Raw genomic sequence first — 20005 nt, 5'->3', positions numbered from 1 at the left:
GTTAAGCATTTGTTATACACACACAGGTAATAAATGAGGAACACACACTCAAAGACTTACTCCAGGCCAATTGGTTTTTATATAGAAAAATATATTTTCTTAGTTTATTTTAAGAACCACAGGTTCAAGATTTACAAGTAATACTTCAAATGAAAGGTATTTCACTTAGGTACTCTAGGAACTTTGAATAATCACAATATCATGTACAGTCTTTGTAAAAATGGCAATAAGCTATTTTCAAAGTGGACACAGTGCAAAAATCAACAGTTCCTGGGGGAGGTAAGTAAAGATTAAGTTTGCAGGTAAGTAAAACACTTACAAGTCTCAAAGTTGGGTCCAAGGTAGCCCACCGCTGGGGGTTCAAGGCAACCCCAAAGTTAGCACACAAGCAGCTCAGGGCCGGTCAGGTGCAGAGGTCCAAGAGGTGCCCAAAACACATAGGCTTCAATGGAGAACAGGGGTGCCCCGGTTCCAGTCTGCAAGCAGGTAAGTACCCACGTCCTCAGAGGGCAGAACAGGGGGGTTTTGTGGGGCACTGGGGGTGGGGGGGCACAAACAGGCACAGAAAGTACACCCTCAGCGGCACAGGGGCAGCCGGGTGCAGAGTGCAAACAGGCGTCGGGTTTTAGATAGGAAGTAATGGGGACACCCAGGGGTCTCTTCAATGATGCAGGCAGGCACGGGGGGGGCTCCTCAGGGTAGCCACCACCTGGGCTAGGCAGAGGGTCTCCTGGGGGTTGCTCCTGCACTGGAGTTCGGTTCCTTCAGGTCCTGGGGGCTGCGGGTGCAGTGTTTGTTCCAGGCGTCGGGTCCCTTGTTACAGGCAGTCGCGGTCAGGGGGAGCCTCTGGATTTTCTCTGCAGGAATCGCTGTGGGAGCTCAGAGGGATCATCTCTGGTTACTCACGGGCTCGCAGTCGCCGGGGAGTCCTCCCTGAGGTGTTTGTTTTCTGCAAGTCGAGCTGGGGGCGTTGGGTGCAGAGTGTAGAGTCTCACGTTTCCGGCTGGAAACGTGAAGTCTTTGGAAGTTGCTTCTTTGTTGCAAAGAAGTTGCAGGTTTTGAACAGGGCCGCTATTCACTGGAGTTTCTTGGTCCTTTAGTCCAGGGCAGTCCTCTGAGGCTTCAGAGGTCGCTGGTCCATGTCGGATGCAGGTTTTCGAAGTTGGAGACAGGCCGGCTGGGGCCAAAGCAGTTGTCGTCTTCCTCCTTCTCTGCAGGCTTGTAGGTCAGCAGTCCTTCTTGTTTCTTCAGGTTGCAGGAATCTGGTTTCCTAGGTTATAGGGTGCCCCTAAATACTGAATTTAGGGGTGTGTTTAGGTCTGGGAGGGCAGTTACCAATGGCTACTGTCCTTGAGGGTGGCTACACCCTCTTTGTGCCTCCTCCCTGTGGGGAGGGGGGCACATCCCTAATTGTAGGAAGTTGGCTCTGTATGCACTATTTCAAAGTAAGGACTAGTATGCACAGAGTCCAAGGGTTCCCCTTAGAGGTAAGATAGTGGCAAAAAGAGATAATACTAATGCTCTATTTTGTGGTAGTGTGGTCGAGCAGTAGGCTTATCAAAGGAGTAGTGTTAAGCATTTGTTGTACATACACACAGGCAATAAATGAGGAACACACACTCAGAGACAATTCCAGGCCAATAGGTTTTTGTTATAGAAATATATCTTTTCTTAGTTTATTTTAAGAACCACAGGTTCAAATTCTACATGTAATATCTCAATTAAAAGGTATTGCAGGTAAGTACTTTAGGAACTTTGAATAATCACAATAGCATATATACTTTTTACATAAAACACATATAGCTATTTTAAAAGTGGACAATTGTGTGCAATTTTCACAGTTCCTGGGGGAGGTAAAGTAATGTTAGTTCTTGCAGGTAAGTAAACCACCTACGGGGTTCAAATTGGGGTCCAAGGTAGCCCACCGTTGGGGGTTCAGAGCAACCCCAAAGTCACCAGACCAGCAGCTCTGGGCCGGTCAGGTGCAGAGTTCAAAGTGGTGCCCAAAACACATAGGCTTCAATGGAGAAGGGGTGCCCCGGTTCCAGTCTGCAAGCAGGTAAGTACCCGCGTCTTCGGAGGGCAGACCAGGGGGGTTTTGTAGGGCACCGGGGGGGGGACACAAGTCCACACAGAAAGTACACCCTCAGCAGCGCGGGGGCAGCCGGGTGTAGTGTGCAAACACACGTTGGGTTTGTAATAGGAATCAATGGGAGACCAAGGGGTCTCTTCAGCGATGCAGGCAGGCAAGGGGGGGGGCTCCTCGGGGTAGCCACCACCTGGGCAAGGGAGAGGGCCTCCTGGGGGTCACTCCTGCACTGGAGTTCGGATCCTTCAGGTCCTGGGGGCTGCGGGTGCAGGGTCTTTTCCAGGCGTCGGGATCTGGGAGTCAGGCAGTCGCGGTCAGGGGGAGCCTCGGGATTCCCTCTGCAGGCGTCGCTGTGGGGGCTCAGGGGGGACAACTTTGGTTACTCACAGTCTCTGAGTCGCCGGAGGGTCCTCCCTGAAGTGTTGTTTCTCCACCAGTCGAGTCGGGGTCGCCGGGTTGCAAGTCTCACGCTTCTGGCGGGAAACGCTGTTGCTTTTAAGTTGCTCCTTTAGAAACAAAGTTGCAGTCTTGGGTGAACAGGGCCGCTGTTCTCAGGAGTTTCTTGGTCCTTTTAGAGCAGGGCAGTCCTCCGAGGATTCAGAGGTCGCTGGTCCTGGGGAAAGCGTCGCTGGAGCAGTTTTCTTCCGAAGGGGGAAGACAGGCCGGTAGAGCTGGGGCCAAGGCAGTTGGTGTCTCCGTCTTCTCTGCAGGGTTTTTCAGCTCAGCAGTCCTCTTCTTCTTAGGTTGCAGAAATCTGAGTTCCTAGGTTCTAGGGAGCCCCTAAATACTGAATTTAGGGGTGTGTTTAGGTCTGGGAGGGCAGTAGCCAATGGCTACTGTCCTTGAGGGTGGGTACACCCTCTTTGTGCCTCCTCCCTGAGGGGAGGGGAGGCACATCCCTATTCCTATTGGGGGAATCCTCCTTCTATAAGATGGAGGATTTCTAAAAGTCAGAGTCACCTCAGCTCAGGACACCTTAGGGGCTGTCCTGACTGGCCAGTGACTCCTCCTTGTTTTTCTCATTATCTCTCCTGGACTTGCCGCCAAAAGTGGGGGCTGTGCCCAGGGGGCGGGCATCTCCACTAGCTGGAATGCCCTGGGGCATTGTAACACGAAGCCTGAGCCTTTGAGGCTCACTGCTAGGTGTTACAGTTCCTGCAGGGGGGAGGTGTGAAGCAACTTCACCCAGAGCAGGCTTTTGTTTCTGTCCCCAGAGAGCACACAGGCCCTCACCACATGGGGTCAGAAACTCGTCTCTGAGCAGCAGGCTGGCACAGACCAGTCAGTCCTGCACTGAACAATTGGGTAAAATACAGGGGGTATCTCTAAGATGCCCTCTGTGTGCATTTTTTAATAAATCCAACACTGGAATCAGTGTGGATTTATTATTCTGAGAAGTTTGGTACCAAACTTCCCAGTATTCAGTGTAGCAATTATGGAGCTGTGGAGTTTGTTTTTGACAGACTCCCAGACCATATTCTCTTATGGCTACCCTGCACTTACAATGTCTAAGGTTTTGCTTAGACACTGTAGGGCCATAGTGCTCATGCACCTATGCCCTCACCTGTGGTATAGTGCACCCTGCCTTAGGGCTGTAAGGCCTGCTAGAGGGGTGTCTTACCTATGCCACAGGCAGTGTGAGGTTGGCATGGCACCCTGAGGGGAGTGCCATGTCGACTTAGTCATTTTCTCCCCACCAGCACTCACAAGCTGGCAAGCAGTGTGTCTGTGCTGCGTGAGGGGTCCCTAGGGTGGCATAAGACATGCTGCAGCCCTTAGAGACCTTCCCTGGCATCAGGGCCCTTGGTACCAGGGGTACCAGTTACAAGGGACTTACCTAGGTGCCAGGGTTGTGCCAATTGTGGAAACAATGGTACATTTTAGGTGAAAGAACACTGGTGCTGGGGCCTGGTTAGCAGGGTCCCAGCACACTTCTCAGTCAAGTCAGCATCAGTATCAGGCAAAAAGTGGGGGGTACCTGCAACAGGGAGCCATTTCTTTACACTAATCCTATTGGGGGAATCCTCCAAAATCAAGATGGAGGATTTCTAAAGGCAGGGGTCACCTCAGCTCAGGACACCTTAGGGGCTGTCCTGACTGGTGGGTGACTCCTCCTTGTTTTTCTCATTATCTCCCCTGAACTTGCCACCAAAAGTGGGGGCTGTGTCCAGGGGGCGCGCATCTCCACTAGCTGGAGTGCCCTGGGGCATTGTAACACGAAGCTTGAGCCTTTGAGGCTCACTGCAAGGTGTTACAGTTCTTGCAGGGGGGAGGTGTGAAGCACCTCCACCCAGAGCAGGCTTTTGTTTCTGGCCTCAGAGAGCACAAAGGCTCTCACCCCAGGGGGTCAGAAACTCGTCTCTCAGCAGCAGGCTGGCACAGACCAGTCAGTCCTGCACTGAACAATTGGGTAAAATACAGGGGGCATCTTAGAGATGCCCTCTGTGTGCATTTTTCAATAAATCCAACACTGACTTCAGTGTGTGTTTATTATTCTGAGAAGTGTGATACCAAACTTCCCAGTATTCAGTGTAGCCATTATGGAGCTGTGGAGTTCGTTTTTGACAAACCCCCAGACCATATACTTAATATGGCCACACTGTACTTAAAATGTCTAAGAATGGACTTAGACTCTGTAGGGGCATATTGCTCATGCAGCTATGCCCTCACCTGTAGTATAGTGCACCCTGCCTTAGGGCTGTAAGGCCTGCTAGAGTGGTGACTTACCTATGCCACAGGCAGTATTTTGTGTGCATGGTACCCTGAGGGGGATGCCATGTCGACTTTGCCTTTTTCTCCCCACCAACACACACAATCTGCAATGGCAGTGTGCATGTGTTAAGTGAGGGGTCCTTAAGGGTGGCACAACACATGCTGTAGCCCTTAGAGACCTTCCCTGGTCACAGGGTCCTTGGTACCACTGGTACCTTTTACAAGGGACTTATCTGTGTGCCAGGGGTGTGCCAATTGTGGAAACAATGGTACATTTTAGGTGAAAGAACACTGGTGCTGGGGCCTGGTTAGCAGGGTCCCAGCACACTTCTCAGTCAAGTCAGCATCAGTATCAGGCAAAATGTGGGGGGTAACTGCAACAGGAAGCCATTTCCTTACACACTTTAATTAATAACCTTTCATTTGTACCAGCTACAGACTCCATTTAAAGACTTGTTTTTATATTTTGAAAAACTCCAATCTAATGGTAAAGTCGGATTTATATTAAATATATGAGGAATACAACTTTTAGAAAAGCCTGAAGCTGGTGGGGGCTGATTTGAATTAACTCCCAGCAATTGCCTAGCGCATACTTGCACTGAATTACATGTGAATGCTACCCCCAGAGCACGGATAATGGCCAGGGATTGGGGAGGTGTAAGATGGGCCCAGGAACCTAATTTACATCACAGACCCTGCCCAAGTATATGTTGCGAGACACCTGAAAGCTGACCAGCTTTGGTTCCTGGTGAGTATATGGGGTGTATTATATGGTGTGGTTGCGCGAGCTCACCGTGGAACACACTTACCAACCCCATTAGGTACAGTAGGATTTGTCCGTAAAACACTCACCTCAACCATGGCTGGGAAACTAAGCAGCAAGGCTTACACAGAGGAACAAGTGCACAGCACTTAATCAGCACCAAAACAACTGCAGGAGAAATTGTCACAACGCTCAAGAAATTAGACACCAATTTATAAAAGCAGACTATATTTTTCTATAAGAAATTAGACACTGGAAAGAAAAAGATCCACCGGACACTTCCGGAGATATTAATATTTTCAAGCAATAGTAAATCAAAGCAATTTCACTCAACAGTGAACAAGCCTTGGCAAAGTCAACAAATTCGACACTTAGAACCGTTTTCAAAGAAAACTTGGGTAATTGTTAATGCAGTCAGTTAGACGTACTTGGGGCGACCAACTCCAGCAAGGAGCTAGTTAGGGGGGCCAGTAAAGGTCCTCAAAAACCACTACCTTCACAAAAGAAGCAGCCCTCCAGTGTAGACAGCTGGCTCATTATATGGTACAACAAAATGAGGATTACCATGCAAAGAGTCCAGGGGTTTCCTTATGAGTGGACAGGGGCTTGTTCTAGGTGGTAGTGTGGTCGAGCAGCCTTAGGCTTATCATAGAGGAGTGTAAGACATATGCAGTACGCACACAGACAATTGGCCTAGTGAGAAAGTTCACAGTAGGCTAGCTCGTGGTGGGTTTCATCTCTAGAGGGCTTGGGAACCACACTGACACAACTGGCCCATTTCAGCCTGGGCTAGGAGGCACAGGTGCAGTGGTGCTGTCCGTTGTCGGGTTTTGGTGGTCCAAGGTCCTCTAAGTTCTTCTTGGGTTGCATGCAAGATGTAGGGGAGCAGCTCTGCTGTTCCACAAAAGGTCCTGGTTCTTGAGTGAAGCCTGGCAGTCCTCCCAGTTTTTGGAGGCACATGCAGCTACAGAGATGAAGCGTCTTTGGCACGATTGTCGTAGTCAGAAGGCAGGCTGGCAGGGTTGGCATCAAGTCAGTCACAGGTCTTCAGTTCTCACTTTTCCTTCTCTTTAGTGTCCTCCTACTTTCAGGTCACCAGGATCTGATTTTCTGGTGGCAGGGGCTCCTCTGAATACAGAATTTAGGGGTGTTCGGGGAGTGGAGGGTAGTAGCCAATTGGCTACTTACCCCTGGGGTCACTACACCCTCTATATGACCACTTCCTGTAGGAAGTGGGCATAACCCTGTCCCAGAGTTCCTAGTTCTGCCATCACGACGATGTGGACACAAAATTTAAAGGTCTGCCATCAGGCAGCTCACCTTAGGGGGTGAAACTAACCTGAGGGGTGGAAACGCCTCGCTGACTACTAATTTTTCCATCTGTCCAAGTACCAAAAGGGTGTGTGTGTGTGGGGGGGGGGGGGGGGCTGGCATCTCCTTGAGGGAAGTCAGATCTGTATACCAAGGGCGGTGGGTTCTTTGAAGTCCCCTGCCTTGGAATGCAGATTTGCAGGTCATCAGGGGTGTTTTAATACCCCTGCCAGAGCAGGCTTTCTGCGTGACCACCCGAGAGTAGAGGCTCTCACCCTTGGGGGTCAGTTACATGTCTGTTGGTGGCCGGATGGCTAAAACTAGTCAGCCAGTACACTAGCAGTTGGTTTGTTTTCCTGGGTGCAAGTATTAATAAATCAATCACTGGAATCACTAAAAGTTTATTAATATGAGATGTTTGATACCAAACATCCCTAGTTTTGGTGAAGCCATCATATAGCTGAGGAACTTGTAGTGACCAGTGTACAGCATATGCACTTAAAATGGCTACCCTGATCATTTACTATGAATATGAATCAACAAAGACATAGCTGGGGCCTATCTGCTCTGGCAGATATGTCCACACATGTAATATAATGCACCCTGCCTTAGGGCTTCCAAGCCTGCTGCAGGGGTGACTTACAGATATTGCATGCAGTGTTGCCATGTTATGTTTTCACTATGTAGCCTGCAATTGCAGTAGGCATGTTCTAGGTGAGGGCTCTCTAAGGGTGGCACAATACACGCTGTAGCCCTTCGGGACCCTCTTTGGTACCCATGACCCAGGTACCAGGGATACCATTTGCTAGGGTCGTGAATGGTGCCAAAGCTATTGCCTATTAGGGAACAATTGCACACTTTAAGGGAAGGAGATCTGGTACTGGGGACCCGGATTGCAGGAATCCAGTGCACTTTCATTTCAAAATTGCATCCATTACCAGGAAAAAATTGGTGCTGGCCATTGTAGGAAGCTGGCTCTATATAGTGCACTGAAATGAAGTGCACTGTGCAGTCTGGTGGATCCCGAAGTGGTACTGCAGAGGCAAAAGTAGATAGAACTAATGCTCTATTTGTGGTAGTGTGGGCGAGCAGTTAGGCTTATTAGAGAGTACTGATAAGCATTTGTCGTACTCAGAGGCGATAAATGAGACACTCCCTTAAAGAATAAATCAGAGACCAATTTAGAAAAATAACAATTCTTTTTACATATGTTTTAAAACCAAAAACTACGTAATCAGGTAAGTAAACTTTCAAGCATAAATACTTTGCAATTTCAAAAATAGACAGTGCAATTTTCAAAGTTCTCTCAAAGTTATCCAATGGAGGAAAAACAATGATCAACAAACATAGGGTTAACAACGACTTAGGAAGCCAATCTCAGGGAGTTTAGGTAAGTACTGGACACTGATCACAACCACACCAAAAGGCCACATTAAGTGGCACTAGGGCGGCAGGGTGCAGTAAGGCATTGTGTGCCCAATGGTTTCCTATGGGAGATTGACCTCATGACAAACAGGCTGCAGGCTCAGGCTGGAAAGCCAGTCGGGAACAACAAACAGGTAGGTAGTAGACGTGTAGTGCTCAGGGATGTAGGTGCAGCTTTGGTCCTCTTCTTCTGTGTCTAAGGGCGATGGATGCCGGGGTGTCTTTTGGTGTCAGGTTTTCCTGTCTGGGAGCACTCGTGGTTAGAGGGTCCTGTGAGTTGAGACTGCAGGTGTTGTGAGGGAGTCCGGCAGGGGTGGACTCATGCTCTCAGGAGCCAGTGAAGGTCGCTGGCAGCGATGAACCACCTCAGCTGGGGTCCGGGGGTCACAGGTGAAGTGGTTACTGTAAGTGTTGGGTTTTCGCTCACCATCAGGCTGGGGAGGGGGGGTGTAGGAAGCTGGCCTGGTGTGTGGTGGGTACCTGAGGTACTTGCACCTTATTCCAGGTCCAGGTATCCCCTCTTAGTGAAGTGTAGGCAGTGTCTAGAAGCCAGGCTCTCTAGGGGTAGCTGTGGATGAGCAGCCAAGGCTTATCTAGGAGACGTGCAAAGCTCATGCAATACCACTGTAGTCACACAGTACTCACACACATGAAAGAAAACACTCAGTTGTACAAAAATAAAGGTACGTTATTTTTGGAACACAATACCACAAAATACTAGGAGGGCATCCCTCCAATAGGAGGCAAGTAATACATTAAATATATATACTTGCAATCGGAAATAGGCATAGAAAAGGTTAGAAAACAGTGCAAATAGCAATAACCAATAGTGAACCTAGAGGGAGCCCAAATCATATACTAAAAAAATGAAATGCGAACATAGGACTCCCACCTAGGTAATTGGAATATGTAGAAGGGAGTTGAGAGTACTAGAAAACCCACAGAGATAAGTAACACAGTACCTCCCAGTGACCAGGAAAGTAGGAGTAAATCACTAGATTTTCCCCTGACCACCCAAAAGAAGGAAAAAAACAGAAAAGAAGACACCCAGGCAAGACCGCAAGAAACTAGCAGTGGTTTCCTGAAGAAGAAGACATGTGGAGAGAGGGGACCAAGTCAAAAAGTCACAGTGGAGTCCAGGAGGAGTAGGAGCTACTATCCACCCAGCTGTACCTGCAGGAGTTGGTCGACGGTGAGGAAGAACAGGTCAGTATTGCAGCCCGGAAGCTGGAGAAGAGTTCCTGATGGATGCAGAAGATGTCACATACTGGAGTGAAGATTGCAGACCGGTGTCGGTGCATGAATACCATCAACAAGCCTTGGCAAAGGCAAATTCGCAGTTAGTGAAAAAGTGTAGCTGCCGGGGACCAGCAAGGCCCAGGAGGACTCAACCAAGGAAGGGGAGTTAGAGAGGGCCCTCAGCGTCAGAGAGTGCCCACAGAAGCAGAGGCAGCCCCCACAGGAGTCCCACAGGACGGGGATACAGGAGTCGCAGAAGAAGCCCACGCAGCACTACAGAAAGGGATCCCACGAAGGAGGACCATACAGAGGGCTGTACGTCGCAGGAAGGAGTGCTGGAAACTGGAGCTACACATTGCCTGAAGATCCCTTGGAGGAGATGCAAACAAGCATTGGCTGTCGCAAGAGACGCAGTGCACTGGGGTACAGTCCTGTGTGGGAAGGCAAGGGCTTACCTCCACCAAAGTTTGAACCGCTGGCAGAGACGACCAAGAGGACTACTCCGGATCACCACCCGTGATGCAGGATCCACACAACTCAGGATGAGAGGGGATCCAGTCGTCGTTGCAGCAGGTGCCTGCGGATGCAGGTGAGTGACTCCTTCACTCCAAGGCAGATTCTTTTTCCTTCTGGTGTAGGCTGAAGAGCTGCTGTCTGTTTCTGGAGGGTCCAGTTGCAGTTCCAGTTCCAGTGACCAGAAGTCAAAGTGGAGGTTGCAGAGGAATCCTGCTGGAGTCTTGCAAGCCGAATCTGAGGACCCACCCAAGAGAGAGACCCTGAAAGGGGGACTGGTAACCTTGCCAGGTAAGCACCTACCAGGAGGTGGCTCTGACATCACCTGCCTCGCCTGGCAACTCAGATACACCCAGAGTTCCTTGCCAACCTTGGAAACAAGATGGCAGAACGCAGGGACCCTCTGGAGGAGCTCTGAGCACCACCCCTGGAGTAGTGATGGACAGGGGAGTAGTCACTCTCCTTTCCGTTGTCCAGTTTTGCACCAGAGCAGGGACTGGGGGCCCCTCAACCAGTGTTGGCTAGCTTATGCAGAGGGCACCAAATGTGCCCTTCAAAGCACACCAGAGCAGGGACTGGGGGCCCCTCAACCAGTGTTGGCTAGCTTATGCAGAGGGCACCAAATGTGCCCTTCAAAGCATACCAGTGGCTTGGCAAGGCTACCCCAATCCAGTCACACCTATTTCCAAATGGAGAGGGTGTTACCTCCCTCTCCCAAAGGAAATCCTTTGTTCTGCCTTCCTGGGCTTCATCAGATCAAGCAGCTGGAGGGCAGAAACCTGCCTGAGGGGTGGTAGCAGCTTGGGCTGCCCCGAAAACCCTGTCAAACTGGTGGTGGCAATGGGGGGGGGGTCCTCTAAGGAGCCCTTACAGTGAATGAAATCCTACTACCAATACTCGCAACAGTATTGGGTATGATTCTGACATGTTTGAAACCAAACATGCCCAGGTTCAGAGTTACCATTATGTAGCTGGACATAGGTAGTGCCCTTTGTCCAGTACAATTGTAAAATGGCATCACTGCACTAACAAAGTCCAGGAGGATAGGCCTGGAGTTTGTGGGGGCACATCTGCTAGTGCAGGGGTGCCCTCACACAGAGGTACCTGCACCCTGCCCTCCGGGCTGAGGGGGCCTACCACAGGGATGACTTACAGTGACCTGTAGTGAAAATGGGTGCATGCACCCGTTTCACGCAGACTGCAATGGCAGGGCTCCAGAACCCTTTGTATGGGCTCCCTATAGGTGGCAGAATAACTGCTGCAGCCCATAGGGATCCCCTGGAACCCCAATGCCCTGGGTACCTATGTACCATATACTAGGGACTTACATGGGGGGGCAGTATGCCAATTGTGGGAAGAAAAAGGTACAGTTACCAAGTTAGAAGGGAGAAAGCATAATCACTGGGGCCCTGGTTAGCAGGATCCCAGTGAACACAGTCAAATACAATGACAACAGGCATAAAATAGGGATAACCATGCCAAGAAAGAGGGCACTTTCCTACAGGGGGCCTGCAGGCAGGGGCTGCAGGTGACTTGGATGAGTCCAGGAGTGGTGATACTCGGATGGACTCGGGCTCAGGACAGCTTGGGAGCCCTGCTGGCACTTCTGAGGTCATTGAGTGCAGAGGTCGCTTTAGGTGTCGGGTTTCTATGCTGCAGAGTCCTTGTTGGCTACTTTGTTGCTGAGCAGGTCCGCTGCTCACGGGAGCCTGAGTCTTTTTAGAAGGCAGGTTTCCTGGGTTTCATGAAGCTGCAGGACGAGTCTTTTTGTGCAGAGTCAGATGAGGGTAGCTGGAAGGGTTGGTACCTGGTCAGCTGCTTCTTCTTCCTCTTCTTCTGCAGGGTCAACTCTTCTTCGTCCTTCTTCTTCATAGGTAGACAGGATCTAAATTCTAGGGTTCAGGGTTGCCACCTAAATACTCAATTCAGGGATGTTACAGGGAGTGCTGGGCGGCAGCCAATGGGCTGACTACCTTTAGGGCGACTACACCCTTCTTATGACCACTTCTGCTGGGAAGTGGGCATAATCCTAACTCTAGTGGCCTAATTCCTGCCAAACAAAATGGAGGAATTTAAAAAGTAGTGTCCACTTCAGCTCGTCCACCTTAGGGGTGGGACTGGCATGAAGTGGGAACTCCTCCTAATTTACCCACCTGTGCTGCCACCAAAAGTGGGATCAGGACAGGGGGGTCAGTCATCTCTGCCATCTGGAGAGACCTGGGTTGCATTTCAAAGGAAGCAAGGCCTTTGAAGCCCCCCACCCTGGAATGTCCATCGTGCTCTGGCCGAGATGTTACCACCTCCGCTCAGAGCAGGCCTTTGTTCTGGGCCTCTGAGAGCTTTGGCCCTCACCTCACGGTGCCAGAACTCAGTCTAGGGTAGCTGCAATGGTTTGGACCAGACAGCGAACACACCAGTAGCAGGGTGGGTTTTCAGGGGCACCTCCAAGGTGCCCTCTGTGTGCATTTACAAATAAATCTATCACTGGGGTCAGTGAGGGTACATTATTCTGTGATGTTTAATACTAAACATCCCAGGATTCGGAGAAGCCATCATGTAGCCAGGGAACATGTAGTGACCAGTGTCCACCACATGCATTTGTATTTAAAATGGCATCCCTGTGCACTTACTATGTCTCAGAATCGACAGAGACATAGCAGGAGTTTATCTGCTCACGCATATATGCCCTCACATGTGCATGGATGCACCCAGCCTTAGGGGTGACTTCCACCTGGCACATGCAGTGACAGGGGGCCTGGCACACAGGTGTGTGTAACAGGTCATGTTTTCAATTTAGCCTGCACTAACACATGCATACTGTGATGGCAGCACTGCGTGGGTTAGGTGAGGGGTCCCTTAGGGTGGCAGAGTTGGTGCTGCAGCCCTCAGAGACCTTCCTTAGTACCCCCAGTCCTAGGTGCCAGGGGTACCATTTACTAGGGACTTACAGTGGTAGCTAAACAGTTTGCCAATTGTGCAAAACAACTGTACGGTTTTGGGGAAAGCGATCTGGCACTGGGGACCTGGTCAGCAGGGACCAAATGCACTAACAGTCAAAGCCATATCAGAAACCAGGCACAAAGTGGGGGCTAACCACGTCAAAAAGGGTGCTTTCCTACAACTAGTAGTTGGTAGGATTTTCAGGGGGCACATCTAAGATGCACTCTCGGTGCATGTATTAATAAATCCATCACTGGAATCAGTGAGGGTTGATTAATGCGAAATGTCCAATACCAAACATCCTTTTTTTTTTATTGAAGCCATCATGTAGCTGGGGAATGAAAATGTCACTTACCCAGTGTACATCTGTTCGTGGCATTAGTCGCTGCAGATTCACATGTTGTGCATAGTCCGCCGTCTGGTGTTGGGTCGGAGTGTTACAAGTTGTTTTTGTTCGAAGAAGTCTTTTCGAGTCCCGAGACCGAGGGACTCCTCCTCTTTTGTTCCATTGCGCATGGGCGTCGACTCCATGTTAGATTGTTTTCCCCGCAGAGGGTGAGGTAGGAGTTGTGTATGTTAGTAATAGTGCCCATGCAATGGAATGAATAAGTATGTACCAACTAAGGTTTAAGTAATATATTTACAAATGTACAAATGTTGAAGATAACTTCCAAACGGCTACAGGCTCCCGGGGAGGCGGGTGGGCACATGTGAATCTGCAGCGACTAATGCCACGAACAGATGTACACTGGGTAAGTGACATTTTCCGTTCGGTGGCATGTGTAGCTGCAGATACACATGTTGTGCATAGACTAGTAAGCAGTTATCTCCCCAAAAGCGGTGGATCAGCCTGTAGGAGTGGAAGTAGTCTGAAATAAAGTCCTTAGTACGGCTTGACCTACTGTGGCTTGTTGTGCGGATAGCACGTCTACACAGTAGTGCTTAGTAAATGTGTGAGGCGTAGACCATGTGGCTGCCTTACATATCTCGTTCATTGGAATGTTTCCTAGGAAGGCCCTGGTAGCGCCTTTCTTTCTGGTTGAATGTGCCCTTGGTGTAATGGGCAGTTCTCTCTTTGCTTTAAGGTAGCAGGTTTGGATGCACTTAACTATCCATCTGGCTATACCCTGTTTTGATATTGGGTTTCCTGTATGAGGTTTTTTAAATGCAATAAACAGTTGTTTTGTTTTCCTAATTTCTTTTGTTCTGTCAATGTAGTACATTAGTGCTCTTCTGATGTCTAATGTATGTAGTGCCCTTTCAGCTACTGAGTCTGGCTGTGGGAAGAACACTGGTAGTTCTACCGTTTGATTTAAGTGGAACGGCGAAATAACTTTTGGTAAAAATTTTGGATTGGTTCTTAGGACTACTTTATTTTTGTGTATTTGAATAAAAGGTTCTTGTATAGTAAACGCCTGAATTTCACTTACTCTTCTTAGAGATGTGATGGCAATGAGAAATGCAACCTTCCACGTTAAGAATTGCATTTCGCATGAGTGCATGGGTTCAAAAGATGGGCCCATGAGTCTTGTTAAGACGATGTTGAGGTTCCATGAAGGAACAGGTGGTGTTCTTGGTGGTATAATTCTTTTTAGGCCTTCCATAAACGCTTTAATGACAGGTATCCTAAATAGTGAAGTTGAATGGGTAATCTGCAGGTATGCAGATATTGCTGCGAGGTGTATCTTTATGGAAGAGAAGGCTAGATTTGATTTCTGTAAATGTAGTAAGTATCCCACTACATCCTTTGGAGATGCATGTAATGGTTGAACTTGATTATTATGGCAGTAGCAAACAAATCTTTTCCATTTGCTAGCATAGCAGTGTCTAGTGGATGGTCTTCTAGCTTGTTTTATGACTTCCATACATTCTTGGGTGAGGTTTAAATGTCCGAATTCTAGGATCTCAGGAGCCAGATTGCTAGATTCAGCGATGCTGGGTTTGGATGCCTGATCTGTTGTTTGTGTTGTGTTAACCGATCTGGTCTGTTGGGCAACCTGACATGGGGTACTACTGACAGGTCTAGTAGTGTAGTGTACCAAGGTTGTCTTGCCCATGTTGGTGCTATTAGTATGAGTTTGAGTTTGTTTTGACTCAATTTGTTTACTAGATATGGAAGGAGAGGGAGAGGGGGAAAAGCGTACGCAAATATCCCTGACCAGTTCATCCATAGAGCATTGCCTTGAGACTGCCTGTGTGGGTACCTGGATGCGAAGTTTTGGCATTTTGCGTTCTCCTTTGTTGCAAATAGGTCTATTTGAGGTGTCCCCCAAATTTTGAAGTAAGTGTTTAGAATTTGGGGGTGAATCTCCCATTCGTGGACCTGTTGGTGATCTCGAGAGAGATTGTCTGCTAGTTGATTTTGGATCCCTGGAATAAATTGTGCTATTAGGCGAATGTGGTTGTGAATTGCCCATTGCCATATCTTTTGTGCCAGGAGGCACAGCTGTGTCGAGTGTGTTCCCCCCTGTTTGTTTAGATAATACATTGTTGTCATGTTGTCTGTTTTGACAAGAATGTATTTGTGGGTTATGATGGGTTGGAATGCTTTCAACGCTAGGAATACTGCTAACAATTCGAGGTGATTTATATGCAGTTTTGTTTGGTGTACGTCCCATTGTCCTTGGATGCTGTGTTGATTGAGGTGTGCTCCCCACCCTGTCATGGAAGCATCTGTTGTTATCACGTATTGTGGCACTGGGTCTTGGAAAGGCCGCCCTTTGTTTAAATTTATACTGTTCCACCATAGAAGCGAGATGTATGTTTGGCGGTCTATCAACACCAGATCTAGAAGGTGACCCTGTGCATGTGACCACTGTGATGCTAGGCACTGTTGTAAGGGCCTCATGTGCAGTCTTGCGTTTGGGACAATGGCTATGCATGAGGACATCATGCCTAGGAGTTTTAATACCGTCTTTGCCTGTATCTTTTGTGTTGGATACATGGCTTGTATAACCTTGTGAACATTTTTAACCCTTTGTGGACTTGGAGTGGCTATTCCCTTTGTTGTGTTGATTGTCGCTCCTAAGTATTGCTGTGTTTTGCACGGCAGAATGTGAGATTTTGTGTAGTTGATGGAGAAACCGAGTTTGTAGAGGGTTTGTATGACAATCTGTGTGTTGTGAACACTTTGTTAGGGAGTTGGTCTTGATTAGCCAATCGTCTAGGTACGGGAATACGTGTATTTGCTGCCTTCTGATGTGTGCAGCTACTACTGCTAGGCATTTTGTGAATACTCTTGGTGCGGTTGTTATACCGAACGGCAACACTTTGAATTGGTAATGTATTCCCTTGAATACGAACCTTAGGTATTTCCTGTGCGAGGGATGTATCGGTATGTGGAAATACGCGTCCTTTAGATCTAAGGTTGTCATGTAGTCTTGTTGCTTTAGCAGTGTTAACACGTCTTGTAGCGTGACCATGTGAAAGTGTTCTGATTTGATGTAGGTGTTTAGTGTTCTGAGATCTAGGATTGGTCTCCGTGTTTTGTCCTTTTTTGGTATTAGAAAGTACAGTGAGTAAACTCCTGTGTTTACTTGTGTACATGGTACCAATTCTATTGCGTCCTTTTGTAGTAATGCTTGAACTTCTAGTTCTAGAAGGTCTAAATGTTGTTTTGACATATTCTGTGTTTTTGGTGGGACATTTGGAGGGAGTTGGAGAAATTCTATGCAATAACCATGTCGGATAATTGCTAAGACCCAAGTGTCTGTTGTTATCTCCTCCCAGGATTTGTAAAACTGACTTAGTCTTCCCCCCACTGGTGTTGTGTGAAGGGGTTGAGTGACTTGTGAGTCACTGTTTGGTTGTAGGGGTTTTTGGACTTTGAAATTTTCCCCGGTTTCTAGGGAATTGTCCTCCTCTGTACTGGCCCCGAAAGCCTCCCCTTTGGTACTGTCCCTGGTAGGTAGACGGTGTTGATTGTGAGGTGCTGGCTTGTGTGGCTTGACCCCGAAACCCCCCTCTGAAAGTTGTTTTGCGGAAGGTGCCGAAAGTGCCTCTGCCCTGCGGGGAATAGAGTGCGCCCATGGCCTTGGCTGTGTCAGTGTCCTTTTTCAATTTCTCAATTGCCGTGTCCACTTCGGGTCCAAACAATTGCTGTTCATTGAACGGCATATTGAGCACCGCTTGCTGTATTTCCGGTTTAAAGCCAGATGTGCGCAACCATGCATGCCTTCTTATGGTTACTGCGGTATTTATTGTTCTTGCAGCTGTGTCCGCTGCGTCCACAGAGGAGCGTATTTGGTTATTGGAGATGTTTTGTCCCTCCTCAATCACTTGTTTTGCCCGTTTTTGAAATTCTTTGGGCAGATGCTCGATGAGATGCTGCATCTCGTCCCAATGGGCTCTATCATATCACGCTAGGAGCGCCTGAGAGTTTGCGATGCGCCACTGGTTTGCAGCTTGTACTGCGACCCTTTTCCCAGCTGCGTCGAACTTGCGGCTCTCTTTATCCGGAGGTGGTGCCTCGCCTGATGTGTGCGAGTTGGCTCTCTTGCGAGCTGCCCCTACCACGACTGAATCTGGTGGCAGTTGTGAGGTGATAAAAGCAGGGTCCGTGGGCGGTGCTTTATATTTTTTCTCCACCCTTGACCGGTTCTTTGAAGATCTGCTTTGCGTGCCTTAGCATTCCTGGAAGCATAGGCAGGCTTTGGTAGGTGCTATGGGTGGAGGAGAGGGTGTTGAAAAGGAAGTCATCCTCGACAGGTTCTGCGTGTAACGACACGTTATGGAACTCTGCTGCCCTAGCTACCACCTGTGCATACGCTGTGCTGTCCTCAGGTGGCGAGGGCTTGGTAGGGTACGACTCAGGACTATTGTCTGATACTGGGGCGTCGTATAGGTCCCAAGCGTCTTGGTCATCTTGGCTCATGGTGGTATGAGCCGGTGAATGTGACGGAGTCTGTGCCGGTGATGTGTGAGTTACAGGTGAAGGAGAGGGTGGCGGAGTTACCTTCTTCACCATTTTTTGTGGTGTTTGTTCTTGAGTTTGGAACTCGAGTCTCCTTTTTCTCCTGATTGGGGGAAGAGTGCTGATTTTCCCTGTCCCACTTTGTATGAAGATCTGTTTTTGTGTGTGGTCTACATCAGTGGTCTGTAACTCTTCTTCAAATCTGTGTTTGCGCATTTGAGAGGACAGTGATTGTTCCTCTGTATATGAGCTGGCAGTTGGTTCGGTTGCTGGTCGTTTTGGCACCTAAACTGTCTCTCTGCTTGTTTTCGGCTCCGAGGCGAATTTTTTCTTTTTCGGCGTCGAACTTTCTCGGCGTCGATCTTCCTCGGTGCCGCTGTCTCTGCGCCGAGCAGCTTCGGTTCCGCTGTCTCGGCGTCGATCTTTTTCGGCAGCACTTTCTCGGTCCCGAGATTGCTGCGTGCCTGTGTCTCGACCCGAGTCGGACGATCTCGGCACCAGTTCGGCCTTTTTCGGTGCCGATGGACGGTCACCTACTTTATGGGTTGAGCCATGGCCTGTTGGCAGTGGCGTCCCCTAGGCCTTGTCTGTTTTCTTGTGTGGTGCTTGCTTCGACGTCTTACTCACGGTTTCTTCGACGTCGAATTCCTCCGAGTCCGATTCATGGATGGAGAAGGCTTCCTCTTCTTCTCCTTGTCCCTCGAACTCTCGGTGTCCTGTCGGCGTGGACGCCATCTGCAATCTTCTGGCTCGCCGGTCACGGAGCGTTTTTCGGGACCGAAACGCACGACAGGCCTCACACGTTTCTTCCTTGTGCTCGGGCGACAGGCACAAGTTACAGACCAAATGTTGGTCTGTATATGGATATTTATTGTGGCATTTAGGACAGAATCGGAACGGGGTCCGTTCCATCAGTGTCGATGTTACACGCGGTCGGGCCGACCAGCCCCGACGGGGGATCGAAATTACCCCGAAGGGCTACCGGAGCTCTTCACGATTCGGTGTCGATTCTATTCTTACCCGATCCCGAGCGAAAAAATACCGACGTAGTTTTCCGAAGTTAAGACTATCTTTCCGTCCCGAAACCCGGAGCGAAAAGGAACACGTCCGAACCCGATGGCGGAAAAAAAACCAATCTAACATGGAGTCGACGCCCATGCGCAATGGAACAAAGGAGGAGGAGTCCCTCGGTCTCGGGACTCGAAAAGACTTCTTCGAACAAAAACAACTTGTAACACTCCGACCCAACACCAGACGGCGGACTATGCACAACATGTGTATCTGCAGTTACACATGCCACCGAACCTCATATTAACCAGTGTCCAGCACCTGTACTTAAAATGGCTTCCATGTTCACTCACTATGTCTAAGAATCGATAACTACAAAGCAGGGGCATAACTGCTCTTGCAGATATGTCCTCACAAGTAATATAATGCACCCTGCCTTAGGGCTGTAAGGCCTGCTGTAGGGGTGACTTACATATATTGCATGCAGTGTTTGGGAGACAAGACACACAGGCTGTGTGCCATGTCGTGAGCGGTCCCCGAGGGTGGCACAATACATGCTGTAGTCCCTGGGGACCCTCTTTGGTACCCATGTGCTAGGTACCAGAGACCACCATTTTCTAGGGACGTACAGGGGTGCCAAAGTTATTGCCAACTGGAGAATGACTGTACAGTTTTAGGGAAGGAGATCCAGCACTGGGGACTGGGTTAGCAGGAACCTAGTGCACTTTGTCAAAATTGCGTTGAATACCATCCAAAAAGGGGGGGTGACTTTCCTAAATCCAGCAGTTCCAGGCACATTATCCAAATTGCAATAGATTCCCACAGAGTGGTCCTCATGCAAGGGATGAAGGATGCTGGAGATGCTCCAAGGATGCTGTGGATGTGACACGGTCAATGGGGGTCTTCCTGCAGGGATTTCTCGCTCCACGAAGACAGTGAGGTGGACCTTCTGTGGTAAACTTGGAACTCTGAGCCGTGGACATCCTAACCCCCCGAAGACTGGGATTGTAAATCGAGTACTTACCCGTCAACTGTGCTAACACTTTTCTTCCTCTACGACTGCATTAGTTCCTATGATAAACTGCACTGTGTC

General features: G+C 49.0%; 1 protein-coding gene across 5 annotated transcripts in view; it reads right to left on the bottom strand.

The window, feature by feature from the left end:
* CIC (capicua transcriptional repressor) overlaps positions 1–20005 on the bottom strand; it is a 410013-nt gene that overhangs the window by 106397 nt on the left and 283611 nt on the right. The gene's annotated exons all lie outside the window — the stretch shown is intronic.

The sequence above is a fragment of the Pleurodeles waltl genome, chromosome 7 (genome assembly GCF_031143425.1).
Source record: "Pleurodeles waltl isolate 20211129_DDA chromosome 7, aPleWal1.hap1.20221129, whole genome shotgun sequence".
Taxonomy (NCBI): domain Eukaryota; kingdom Metazoa; phylum Chordata; class Amphibia; order Caudata; family Salamandridae; genus Pleurodeles; species Pleurodeles waltl.
The sequence above is the reverse complement of the archived record's forward strand: the minus strand, read 5'-3'. Positions and strand labels throughout refer to the sequence as shown.